At 42.3% G+C, this 12,694-nt stretch overlaps 1 protein-coding gene across 2 annotated transcripts in view; it reads right to left on the reverse strand.

Annotated features, from left to right (window-relative positions):
* Positions 1-12,694, reverse strand: part of LOC148341477 (uncharacterized) — a 100,321-nt gene that overhangs the window by 83,696 nt on the left and 3,931 nt on the right. For both annotated transcript variants that reach the window (XM_088289057.1, XM_088289059.1), the window contains exon 2: positions 12,045-12,128. The gene's annotated coding sequence lies outside the window, so the exon portion shown is untranslated. The remainder of the gene's footprint in view (positions 1-12,044; positions 12,129-12,694) is intronic.

Genomic DNA, 12,694 nt, shown 5'->3' on the forward strand with positions numbered 1-12,694 from the left:
TTGACTACGTTTAAATGCCTTTAAGCACATGTTTATGAAACAGTTTTAGTGATTTGCAAAATATGTTAAAGCTTTTTTTTTTAGATCTAAGAAAATAGAAAACTTAATATTAAAAGTAAAGTGGGCAAAGTCTGTTGTAGTGTGTATGACTCGAGGTGAAAAAACAAACAGGCATCTTAGAGCTGAAGGAACCAATTAGATGGTGCTGTGGGCGGGGCAATCTGCTTCTGCAGGCAGGGCCACCAGCACATGAGAGAGAGAGAGAGAGAGAGAGAGAGACGCAGCGAGCCAAAATAAATCATCTTTTAATTTATCGGCCTTGAAAGTTATTTAAAAGGCCGACGCCGATTATCGGCAAAATGCCAAATATCGACCCCGACAATCGGCCTGGTTGATATTCAGTCTATCACTAAATGACATCTTATTTTTTTTCTCGCGCAAGTTGTTGAACTCGTCACCACTCACCTTCTGTGAGCTGCTCGGTGGCTCAACCTTAGAAATAAATAAATATGTAAAACCCACAGTGGAATTCCAAGAGATTTTCCGAGGCTCCCGTCTAGTGGGAATTGATGTTGTTTGCGCTGGAGTACAAATCATGCTGTCAGTTTCAATGTGCCTGTCAGAGCGGCGAGACGTCAACATGGGCAGACGGCGACGACAGCGAGCGTACCGACATAGCATAGGTTGCCGAGTAGCCTTGAGCTGGGATACAAAAATTGCCCGTTTATAATACCGCGCACGTGCATCTCTTCGCCGCGCTCCCGCTGAGCTGAGAGCAAGCTCAGGGAACGTGTCGGCCTGTTCGATAACATCTTATACGGCGATCACGCAATTCCGTGAAGTGTTTTCCTGACTTGGTTTACCGGAAATCGGACATATTTGGCGTGAACGGCATTTCACCACAATTTGAGTCATACGATGGCCCAGAACAACGGAACCGGTGACAAGGACGCAGACTTCACATTTCGGAGGTTACCGGAGAAAAACAAGCGCGCAAAGTTGGTATCAGTCTTCTCTGCGATTTTTGACCGTCTACTGATCGCGACAAGGATCAAGTTCCACGACTTTGTATTTCTCCTCTTGGATAAAACTTTCGGAAGCTATGGAGGAGTCGCAAACTTGGACGGGTTTTCCGGAGTCGGATCAGAAACGCAGAGACCCGAAATCGGTTTATTGAGTATCTTCGGAGATGAGAGGAATTCCCGATTGGCTAAATAATTTGTGACGATAAAATCGACACCAGCGACTATTGCGTTATCGCAATTCAAAATCCGAATCGGCGTCTCAGCGTCAAGACAAAGAGAAACCCGTGTCGCAAACGCTTTGAACTCCTCATCATCACTCCTGGAAACCGATTGGAGACGAAGATTTTTTTTTTCAGTTGCGATATTTTAGCCTGTTTGCTGCGGTTCTCAGTGTCCTTCGACTATGAACTCACCGTAACACTATATCAACCTAAAAAAAAACTGCCAGACAGCTTGAAACAAAAAAGAAGATAAAGAATGAGACGAGCCCCAATTGATGTTACGACCAACCCAGGGGGGGGGGGGGGGGGGCGTCTCCGTGGAAGACGCCTCGCTAGCAGGGTCACAACTGCTGCAGTCCAAACAAAAGATGATTTGTTTAACGCTTAACGTAGGTAGCAACAACTTCAGGGTCGACAAAGCCCAAACAACAAATGAAACAATCGATCGTTTCGAGCTCAACCGCCACTAATGAAAATCAAACAAAAGGTCTATCACCGGACTCTCGGCAAACAAACGAGCGAAGCGGCGGCAACAAAATAGCTGCGCACCAGCTTTCCGACTTCACTTTCAAATTGCGCGACCGTAATGACCCACGAGTCAGAACATTAAACACTTTTTTTTTTTTTATAATTTGTGGCGGGAAAAATGCGTAATCCCCGGAATTATTTGTTTGACCCCCGCTACAAGATAAGAGCAACATAAGCACGCAAGTCACAGCTTGCAACTACTTTACATCGTTGGCAACATTTTACAACATTAAAACATAAATTGATGGCTGGGACGGGACGCATTTGCATTTGGGGTCTTAAATCTGCCGGCTAACAGTCCTTTGGGGTGCACTTGGGGATGCGACGCTTTTGATAAATGCCTCCCGGACACATTACGGCGTTGAGTGTCTGTCTGGTAAATATGAGCTAAGCCCGATCAATAATCTCCAGCAAAGAGAAGTTTAAGATCGTCTCAAATTGACTGTCACTGTCGGAATATATATCGTCTCCGGCGTCTCCCCTGGGTTTAGGTGCGTGCTCGCCGGTTTGAGGTGCGCAAGTACTTGAGGTGCATTAACGTCACCGTGGGTGCATTTAGTGAGGTGGTGAGGGATGCGCTCGCTTCCCCGGCCGATTGTAACTAGTGATGGGAAAATGAAGCTTCAAATTTGCTTCATGAACCAGTTGTTGTATTTTTTAGTCCTGTAGATGGCGCTGTTGGTTTAAATAAAGGGTTTGAATAATGGCAAGTCAGTGTGCCTTAAGCCCAATGTTGAACCGAGAGTGCCATCTACTGGAGACCAAAACAACTACAACTGGGTCATGAAGCTAATTTGAACTGCAACTGTTTAGCCGACATTTGGAAACGCCTTTTTTTTTTTGTGGCGTGTGATTTGCGTGCCTTTGAAAGTACCCAGACTGCATTTTTTTTTTTTTGCAAGGACGACAGGGAATTGGATTCTTTAATTTTCATTCAAGTCAAATTGGCCACAACATGAACTCATTTACTGCCATTGACGGCTTAAGACGTCAAATGTAATTTTTTTTTTTTGCTCGGCTGGTCATCAATGAGTTAAGTATACTTTCTGATTCTGATAAAATGTTGACGAGTTTCGGATGTTTGTATTTTGTCCGATATTTGGCATGTTGCTGATTCTGATTCTCTCTCTCTCTCTCTCTCTCTCTCTCTCTCTCTCTCTCTCTCTCTCTCTCTCTCTCTCTCTCTCTCTCTCTCTCTCTCTCTCTCTCTCTCTCTCTCTCTCTCTCTCTCTCTCTCTCTCTCTCTCTCTCTCTCTCTCTCTCTCTCTCTCTCTCTCTCTCTCTCTCTCTCTCTCTCTCCCCCCCCCTCTCTCCCTCTCTCTCTCTCCCCCCCCCCCCTCTCTCCCTCCCTCTCTCACTCTCTCATGCTGGTGGCCCTGCTTGCAGAAGCAGATTGCCTCTCCCACAGCACCATCTGATTGGGAGATACGTGTGCGTTTTGTGTGACTTTTAAAACTAAGTTGTCTATTTTCTAAGCTCTAAAAAGTTGTACATGTTGTAAATCACTAAAGTGGTTTCATAAACATGCGCTTAAAGGCATTTCAACTAAGTCAAGTTTTGGAGTTTTTAATTCTTCAAAATTTTGACACCATTTTATTCCTTTTCAACAAATGAAGATGGGCTTGAGCTCTCTCATGGCGTACTTAGCTAACAGCCAATCAGAACGCAACTGTCACTGACAGCCGACACCATTTAAAGATATCTAAATACCGCATCCTTGTGACTCAATCGTGGCCCATCTGGAATAGTCACGGAATTCCAGATGGGCCACTCCGGGCCCGGTCAGCCGGCTACGCTAGATTTCACCCCAAAGACCAATTTGACACTGTTCATTAAATGTCTATGGCTGCTTTTAAGCGCTTTACAGCACAAAATCAATCAGAGCACATTTTAGGGTCCTTGTAAGGAGAGTTAAAGATCTGGAGTTACAGTAACACTTACGACAGTAACACCGTGACATTTTTTCGGCTCATTTAAAACATTTAAGTTTAACATTTTTTTTTTTCCACGCCACCATCTCTCCATCTCCTCGCCCTTCTCGCCTCTCTCATCGTCGTCATCAGCGCTGCAACAAACTCCAAAGTCTCCTCATTTCTGTCATGCTAATTGGAGCTGACAGACACAGCTAATTACGTGCAGATAATCTGATGCATCTGACTAATTATAATTCCCATTAGCTGCCGATAATGCTCATTAGATTAACTTTCTCCTGGAGAAATTGGAAATAATAGGCCGGGGCCAAGAAACTTTTTTTTTTTTTCTACTTGGTAATGACGAATAAGCAGCGGAGCATGTGTTTGCGAAGAATTGGGGCATTCCTCATGGAAATAAATGCGCCACCTGATCCAAAGACTACGTGAAGTGAATGGGCAACGACGGCAAGTCGAGGATGGGAAGGTGACTTTAATTAAAAAAAAAAAAAGAATCCTAGAAAAAAACTTTTGGTATTAGCACTCAAACTGTTCATGGTGTCCGTAAATGAAGAAACATAAAATAATTGACTGACGGGCCCTAAAACCAACAAATGGGATATTGACTCATCTAAAGGTGACGCTTGTGTTTAACCATCAAGTGGCTCATTGACTCTATCGCCTGTTTAACATTCTACCCCCCCCGACCCCTCCCTCACACACACACACACACAACTCGACAGCGTTCCTATGACAACTCATCAAATTGCCCATCGGGAGACGGCTGACAGCACCTCAGGGTGTTAAAAATGAAAAGCCCGTGATGAGAACGAGACAAGATTATATCGCAGTGGAGTGGATGTGCGCTACCTTTCACTGTGACGGCACAAAAAAAATATTCATCTTTTTTACTGCTTTCACGTGTGGGGGGGGGGGGGGGTCAGTGGTAATCCACAATGTGACTATGACGATCGTGCCGGCGGCTTGCATCCTGCTTTTTGTCCATCCGACCGGCGCTTCTGACACAAAAAGCAGGCAAAGGAGACATGTGGGCTAATCGAGAGCGATGTCAAGGCGGAAACCATAGCAACAATGTTTTTCGCCACGGGAGAACAGTGGTTGGTAAAGCGGTGCCTTCACGTGTCTGCCAGAGATATTCACCCCGGTCATAAAACACAGCTTTGAAGGGTCCTTCTAAGAGCTTTTTTTTTTTTTTTTTAAATAAAATAAAAATTCGGACCATTTCAGAGGCAAAATTGCAAATGTAAGAATTGAGCCGAAGGATTCTCTTTAGACAGCAACTTTTGGAATCAGCAGCACCTCTGCTGGTCACAGCAGTGTACTGCACTCAATTAACTTTTATGACTTCAGTCCTGGAACTTTTCGGACAGACCTTGATTATTTTTTTTTTCCCCTCATTGAAATAAATTGAAAAGCCGATAATCCGTTCAAGCCGCCAGAAAACCATCAATATCCGTTTATTCCATTTTAAATAAAGACGGTGAAAAAAAACATCGTACGAAAAATAAAAGAGAGATTGTAATAAAATAAACTGGTTTCATGAAATGTCGCAAGGCTCTTATGTGCATTGATTCCTCGACCAAGTCGCCCTAAATTCACAGAGTTGGAAAAATCAAAAATGCAAAGGCAAATATGAATGCAATCTTGATGTTAACGGAACATTAGCGTCAGTTCACGAAGTAAAGGTACGCTTTCCTCTTGGTCCCTTTTTGTCAATTTGAACAAATCCACCTTATGTGCAAAACTATCAAATAGCAACAAAGACGCGACAGGGGAGGAGGAGCCGGGAGAATTTATTGCGTGGACACAGATGAATAATTGAGTTATCGGTTGATTACTACGCTGTAATAACCACAATGCCGATTGTTGATTGCTTTATAGCTTTTAGGATTTTTCAAAAAAAACAAAAAAAAAAACAGACATTGATAGAGAAACAAAAAAAATAAATAAATATTCACCACCAGAGAACGTCATTTACTCCCATTGACGTATTTAGCCGTCAATGGGAGTGAATGAGTTAATTGCTCCATGTGCGGACAGACGTCAATGACATTTGGCCCATTTTCCACACGACGTCTGCAACATTTCACATAAAGACCCCCCCCCCCCCCGGACCCCCTAAACGGCGCAAACGCAGGCCTTTTAACGACTGTGTATCTCATTGTGTCGGCTGTTACAAGCGACACACTAACACTTTAAAGTGCAGCTGTCATTTTTATACGGCGGGTATGAACATGGATTTTATGCGCGGCGCCGTCAGCCCCTCATCATTGGTCTTGGCGAGGAGCGGGGGCGGGGGGAATGGCTAACGAGGACGCTAGCGAGCCCTTTAGCCGCCGGCCGTCCGTTTATCAGCCGGGAGGGTCGGCGCGTAAAGATGTCCGTTCACGCTCGACTCGCGTCGGATGATTATTGCGTTATTGCGCACCCCCCCCCCCTTTTGCCTGGCGCTGGTGTCTGATGCGAGGTGCAAGCAATCACCACATGGAGAGGCGCTTAGTGGCCCAAACGACCAGGATATGGAGCAAGACTTTGGGGGTGAAGGCCTCTATCCATCAAAACTAAGTGCACCCATGACCCCTTTTTGGTTCGGTGGCGGCCCGCGCAGACAAGACGCCATCAACACTCAACTCACACTCCATCATCAAGTCCACTCTGTCTCCATTTTGTTCTTTCCAAACACTCCCTTTTTTTTTTTCTCTCTCTCTCTGCCTTTTCCATTTTGTCCCTTATCCTCAAGTGAAATCCGACAATAATTGAAGCACAGTGTCCAGTCAATCCGTCTGTTTTCCGCCGCCCTGTTTGAATTTCTTCTCGCTTCCGACCTTTGACAAACGCTGCGGGATAACTCGCAGCAGAAATAAGAGCTCAACTGTCGGCGGCGAGCGCGGCCTTGGTATTTGCATGAGCAGACGGAAGGTTAATAACACAAGGCCTGTCCTGACTAAGGAGGTGGTTAACAGAAGAGTCGGTAGGAGGGATGGAAAGTGCTGATCCGCCACTTTGGGCTCTTGAGAATCCATCAAAGACATGCGGGAGGCGTGTGGACGTAATTAGAGCTGCGGCGATATGATGGCTCCGCCCCGTTTCTGTTCTGCCGCTGCTCTTCTTACAAAAGGAAAAGGGGAAATGGGACAGCGCTGAGCTGATTAGGAACCAGGGTGGGGATAGTTTTTATTTATTATTTTTAATTCACTTAGTTTCAATGTATTTTGGGGAGCGCGTTTGTTCGTTTTGAATTGGTTCACTTATATTTTTTAAATGCTTTATATTAATGAAGCTATTTGTTTTAGTATTAGTTTTAGTTTTAGGGTATTATGAAGATGGGTTTGTGGAGTAAAGGATTGATTAGAAAAAAAATAATAATATAGAAAAATAAAAGACTCTATAATGTTCTTTCTTCTGTACGGCCACACAGCAATAGCAAAGTAAATAAATTTGAAATAAACCTTGAGAGACAAAATGAAGATTTTTGCTAAAATTATATATTTTTTAAAGGCACTTTTTATTTTATTGCGTCGACAAAAATATATATATATTTTTTTTGTTAATTTTCATTCATCACCTTGGTTTAAAGCAGGGGTGCGCAAACTATGGCCCGGGGGCCACATGCGGCCCGTTCAACGTTCTAATCCGGCCTGCCCAACTTGAAAAAAATAAAATGAATAAACCTTGTTAATGTTTTATTTTTGTTTTATTTTTATAATGTTGTAATGCTTTTGTGTATTTTTTTTTTCTACATTGAGGTGAGGTTGCCAAAACACTTCGTCCATCTGCTCCTGGTCCGGCCCCTCTGTCAAATTTTAGAACCCATTGTCGCCCGCCAATCCAAAAGTTAGCCCACCCCTGGGACTCTAAACTAAACATGCAAACTTAAAAACATGTATAAAAGGGGACGAAAGCTCAAGTTTGTGGACGATTTTTCAAACTGCTCGCTAAATGTGAATTATTTTTTTTCCTATTACATTTGTGCATTTTGGAAAAAATCTGTCGAATCAATCCTAATAAATAAATAAATAAATAAATAAAAAGATGGCTGCAATTAACGTACAGCGCCTCGCCAATGGATTCCGTCGTTCGTTTTTAATGCCGACACGGCGGTTAACGTTCAGAATTGCAATTCTGAATCCCAAGTCAAATGAATGGCGGCGATTGCATCAAAGCACACCTCGAAGGTGAAAAACAAACAAGAGTGGCTGCGATCGACTGTTTTACGTGACGCCGGGGGAAGTGATGAAAGTGTGTCGGGGGAAAAAAAAATAAAAAAGTGTGACGCTTTCTGTGTGTGGGAAGGAGAGCAAGCGTCAAACCTCGTTCTTGCTCGCTTGTTGCTTTTTTTTTTTTTTTTTTCTCTCCGCGAGGATACCAAATTACTTTCTGACAATAAAGCAAGCGCTTGTTCGCTGAAGACGGGCAAAGTCGCTTTAAAAAGACAAGAAAACAAACGATAAGTGCGTTGTCAAGCTGACACCTTGTCGGCGTGACGCAAAAGCGCGAGGGCCTGTTTGGGTTTTTGGTTTTGTTTTGTTTTTTTTCTAATTCGTGACGGGAAATTGCGATTTTGCAAGTCACCCACAAAGATTTGATTATCAGCATGGATGCCATAATGATGCTCCATATTTTGGCACTGTTGTTCGTTTTTTTTTTTTCTTTTTGCCCCCCTCTTGCTATTCCTAGACGCTCTGTGGCTTCATATCCTCGGATCAGACCAACCCAGATTTGCCGGCAGCGGGAATAGAAATGAGCGCATTGTTCTGTCAAATCAGTAACAAGGGGTTTATTATTACCTCCGCCAAGCACAAAGGCGTTAAGGAGGGAAGTAATTGTTTGCTGGGTTGAGTGAAGGCGGAGTGAATTTGAAAAATCATTTTTGGCGCTGATTCGGAATCTGACTTTTTTTTTTTTTTCAGGATTTCATGATAAGAATAATACAATAATTAGTAAAGAAAAATGTTATTAATTTATTCAAATTACATTACATTTTTTTATCCCAGTCTGATTTATTTTTTAAAAATGTTTTCAATAATTTTGGGAGGGGTCAGGTTTGCTTCGACACTTCTAAATCCTCCTAGACCGACTGAAGGTGTTATTGAAAGGCACACACCAAAAAAAAAAAATGGAGGAGATCCATGGCAACCGGAGATTTGTTGTTTTGCTGTCAGATGCCGCTGAGAGCCAGCGAGGGCTTAAATAACACCGGGAGATTGCTTTGTGCGAGGGAGCCAAATCAAAGCAAATTACGCCTTTTCTATCACTTTGGGCCCACCGGGAAAGCATTCGAAATAGCCTCGAGTCGCCGTGTGGCGGCGGCGCCGTCCTCCCGGGAGCTTGGGAGGGGGGGGGGCGGGGGCCGATTGGGAACGAGAGGGTTTTACGCTCACGTCGGATCACAGGTGGCGTTTTTGGACGACTAACTCTTTTCACTTGATTCTTTCCCCGCTGCTCCACCCCTCGCCTGTCTCTTCCCATCTCTTAGTGGGTTGTACTGCTGTCACGACCAAAAAAAAAAAAAAAAAAAAAAAAATATCCCACAGGTGGGACGGATCCAAAGTGCCGTCGAATTACATGGCAATGAAAGGAATATGGAATTCATACTCCGCCCGCCTTGAGGCTTTCATCCAACTCACCTTGTTGATTTCACTTATTTCCCCGGCAAACAAGGCGGAAATGTAACGGCCTGTTTTTTGTTTTTTTTCGTTTTTTTTTCTGCATTTGAAAGTGACCTTCAGCAGACCTTTTCACTCCCCGCCTATACTGCGGAGCGTCTATCCTGCATTTCGACCCTGCCCTTCTTTTCTGCCGTGACGCCGGAGAGGAACAAGGTGGCGCATACATCGCATTTTAACTCATTCACTACCCACCAAGTCAAAAAAAAAAAAAAAAAAGGGATATTTGACGTCTTTAGCCGTCAATGGCACTAAACGAGTTGATTGATTTCATTTTTGCGAGATAAAATAAATGAATAAATGGTTCGGCGCGGTTTTGGCAGAGAGGTTTGTCAGCACTTTCATGTGCTGTTCATTACTTTGCAGCGGCACTGCGTGATGCATCACACACGCGCGCACACACACGCACACACACACTTGTACTCAAGGACAAGAAGCAAGCGATCGAAAAGTTCTCACAATAATGTCGCATTTTACACAAAAATGTTTTTACATTCCTAGACATTAACTCCAGTCGATAAAATATGTTATATTTGTACAGCACGCACGTTTGCCACGATCAACTTTGTTGAACGGTGCAGAAAATTTTAATTTTACAACAGTAGCACAGTTTTTTTTGTTTTTTTTTTTTAAGAAAAGGCAACTTGCACGTCTTCACACGAGACCTCAACGCATTAACAAACAGAACAAACTGGCGAAATTCGCAAACGCAAAGAGAGCAAAGATAGCTAATTAAAATGACACATTGCACATTCATCGCCCATAGCTTGAAAAGCAAAAGGAAAAAAGATTTCGGAAATTGATTTCAAAATTCCAAAGGCCAGAAACGGATGAGAAAAAAAAAAAAAAAAACAGCATAATTATGAACTTGGATTTAAAAAGCAATTGCACTTCAGGCTGACTTAACTTTTCCTCGCATTCTATTTGCACGCAGCGTAACAACTAAATGCTGCTTCACCGTGTTTGCTTTGGAACACTTCCGGGTTATATTTAATTCACATTTCTTTCATGTCGTCGGAACCCAAACCATTCAGTGATTTATTGACCAGTAACAGAATTTGAAAATCGTAAAATTGCCGTACATCCCATCTGACATTTTAGGGCATAGGTGTCCAACTCTGGCCCGTGGGCCAAATTTGGCCCGCAGTGTAATTATATTTGGCCCGCGAGGCTTTACCAAATGACTGCTATACCATTTTACATTCAAAATGATTATAGTAATTTTAAAAACTAAACATTGTATTGTATTAATAAAACCATCAATTTTTTGCTTTTCCTTTATGAATATTCCTATTAACATTTTGATTGATTAATTGATTTTTTTTTAAATAATTATTTATTATTATCCAAATTGTATTTATTAAATTCATGTTTGCCAATGCTGGCCCGCGGCTATGTTCAAGTTTTATTTTTCGGCCCGCCGTGAATATGAGAATCTTAGGTTGGGCAAATAAACAATTAAAAGTGCATCAAATATTGAGCAAAACCTGAACATGACTTATTGTCAATTCATCACAAGAGACGCGGTGTCACGAGGCGCTAACGACACCCGAAGACCCCGTGGTGTTGTTTTGTGAGAAATGCCGAGTGAAAAGAAAAAGAAAAATCCTGTTGTCACAGCTTGGAGGTGTCAAACGCAGTCTATTAATTTCGGGGTTTTTTTTCAAAACAAGTGTCAGTTTCCAAATTGCGAAGTGAACAATAAAACCGTCGCTGGCGGTGATGACTTTCACAGGTTGATTGTGACGTCGGGGGACATTTGGTACCACGCGGCAGCTGTGTTGTTTGGTTTGGAGATGAAAAGACGCGGCGGCGATAAAATAACATTTTTCAAACGGAATTGGCATTTTGTGATATTGATTTTTTTTTTTCCCCGACTGAAAAGTTCCGTTCCATTTGAGGCGGGCTGATCTTTGTGCGGCTGCTGCCGTCCTCCACGAAGCATGTGAGCAGTTTTTATTCCGTTTTTTTTTTTTCTGTCTCTGAAACGTCTTGAAAGTAAACCAAAAAATCATCACTGGGCGTGCAAATAAGGAGCGCCGTTCACGATTAGGCAGGCCACGATAATTACGACATTAACTATTCGTTTCTTAAAAAAATCGGCCATGATTGTCCCTGAAATAAACTGAATTTAAGAACTACACGTGCACACCGCCACCAAGCGACCGTCCACATTTAATAATCCAGAATTTGTCAATCAGGGGAGAGTAGTTCAAAGCAAACATGGTGAAGCAGCATTTGGCTGTTCTGCTGCAGGCAAATGGAATGTGAGAAGAAGTTTGGGTCAGCCTGAATGTCATGTTTTTTTTAATACACGTTAAAAATGTTTTTGTTTTTTTTTATTTTTGGGTTATTTATTCATTTATTCATTTATTTATCTATTTGTTTATTATTAATTATTTATTTATTTGTTTTTTTTCATTATTATTTATTATTATTTAATATTATTTATTCTTTAGTTATTTATTTATTTATCATTAATTATTTGTTTGTTTATTATTTATTTATTTTTATTTATTTCCCCATGATTAATGACTTTCAAAGTAATGTAATAAGCAACTGCTTCTTTTTAAAGGTCTTACTCTTTTGTTCTGAAATGTTGTACTTTGAATTATGTGACACAATGAAGCGACCTTGCATATAAAATGCGCTCTATAAATAAAATTGCCTTACCTTGCCCTTATCACAGAGTTCCTTTTGGTTCGGTGGGCAGGTCTGTTTGATCTTAGGTACGCATTTGAGCAGGCTGAGGCAGATCTGAAAAGCAATAAAAGAGGAATTGGGATTGGGTTGAGCGGGAAAAGAAAAAAATGCAGAAATGCTCATTTCAGAGAACGCTCTTTCTTGCCCTGCATCAGCAGATTTGTGACTGCCAACAAAACCTCAATGCGAGTACGTTAACCGGATATCGAAAGACGACAAATTGCCGCGCCTTTAAAGAGCGCTTCATCCTAAAACAAAAACACTTCAAACATTTGAACATGTGAAATCAAAAAACCGGGACTGTCTCATTAGCTTGGCGTCGCTACCCAGCAAGAACCAATTCACCAAAAACGGGGGGGAAGAAACCGACGGCTTTTATTGTCCGACTTCATTCAGCCTGAGCGAGTGTTAATGAGCTTTGACGTCAAAAGGAATCAACACTTAACTCCGACATGTGTCGCGTCGTAGTGTTACTTTTATCCAAATGTGGCGGTTTTCCTTCATTTAGCCGCTCTGCTTTGCTGCATTTTGAGTTTAGCAGAACGCGCTTGGAGGTCAGCCTCGATATCTCCTTTTTGCTCGCGGGAGGAAGACACAAGAGGACGGCAAGTCGCATTTAA

Source organism: Idiotropiscis lumnitzeri, chromosome 2 (genome assembly GCF_059441095.1).
Source record: "Idiotropiscis lumnitzeri isolate Australia: NSW breed Sydney's pygmy pipehorse chromosome 2, RoL_Ilum_1.0, whole genome shotgun sequence".
NCBI lineage: Eukaryota > Metazoa > Chordata > Actinopteri > Syngnathiformes > Syngnathidae > Idiotropiscis > Idiotropiscis lumnitzeri.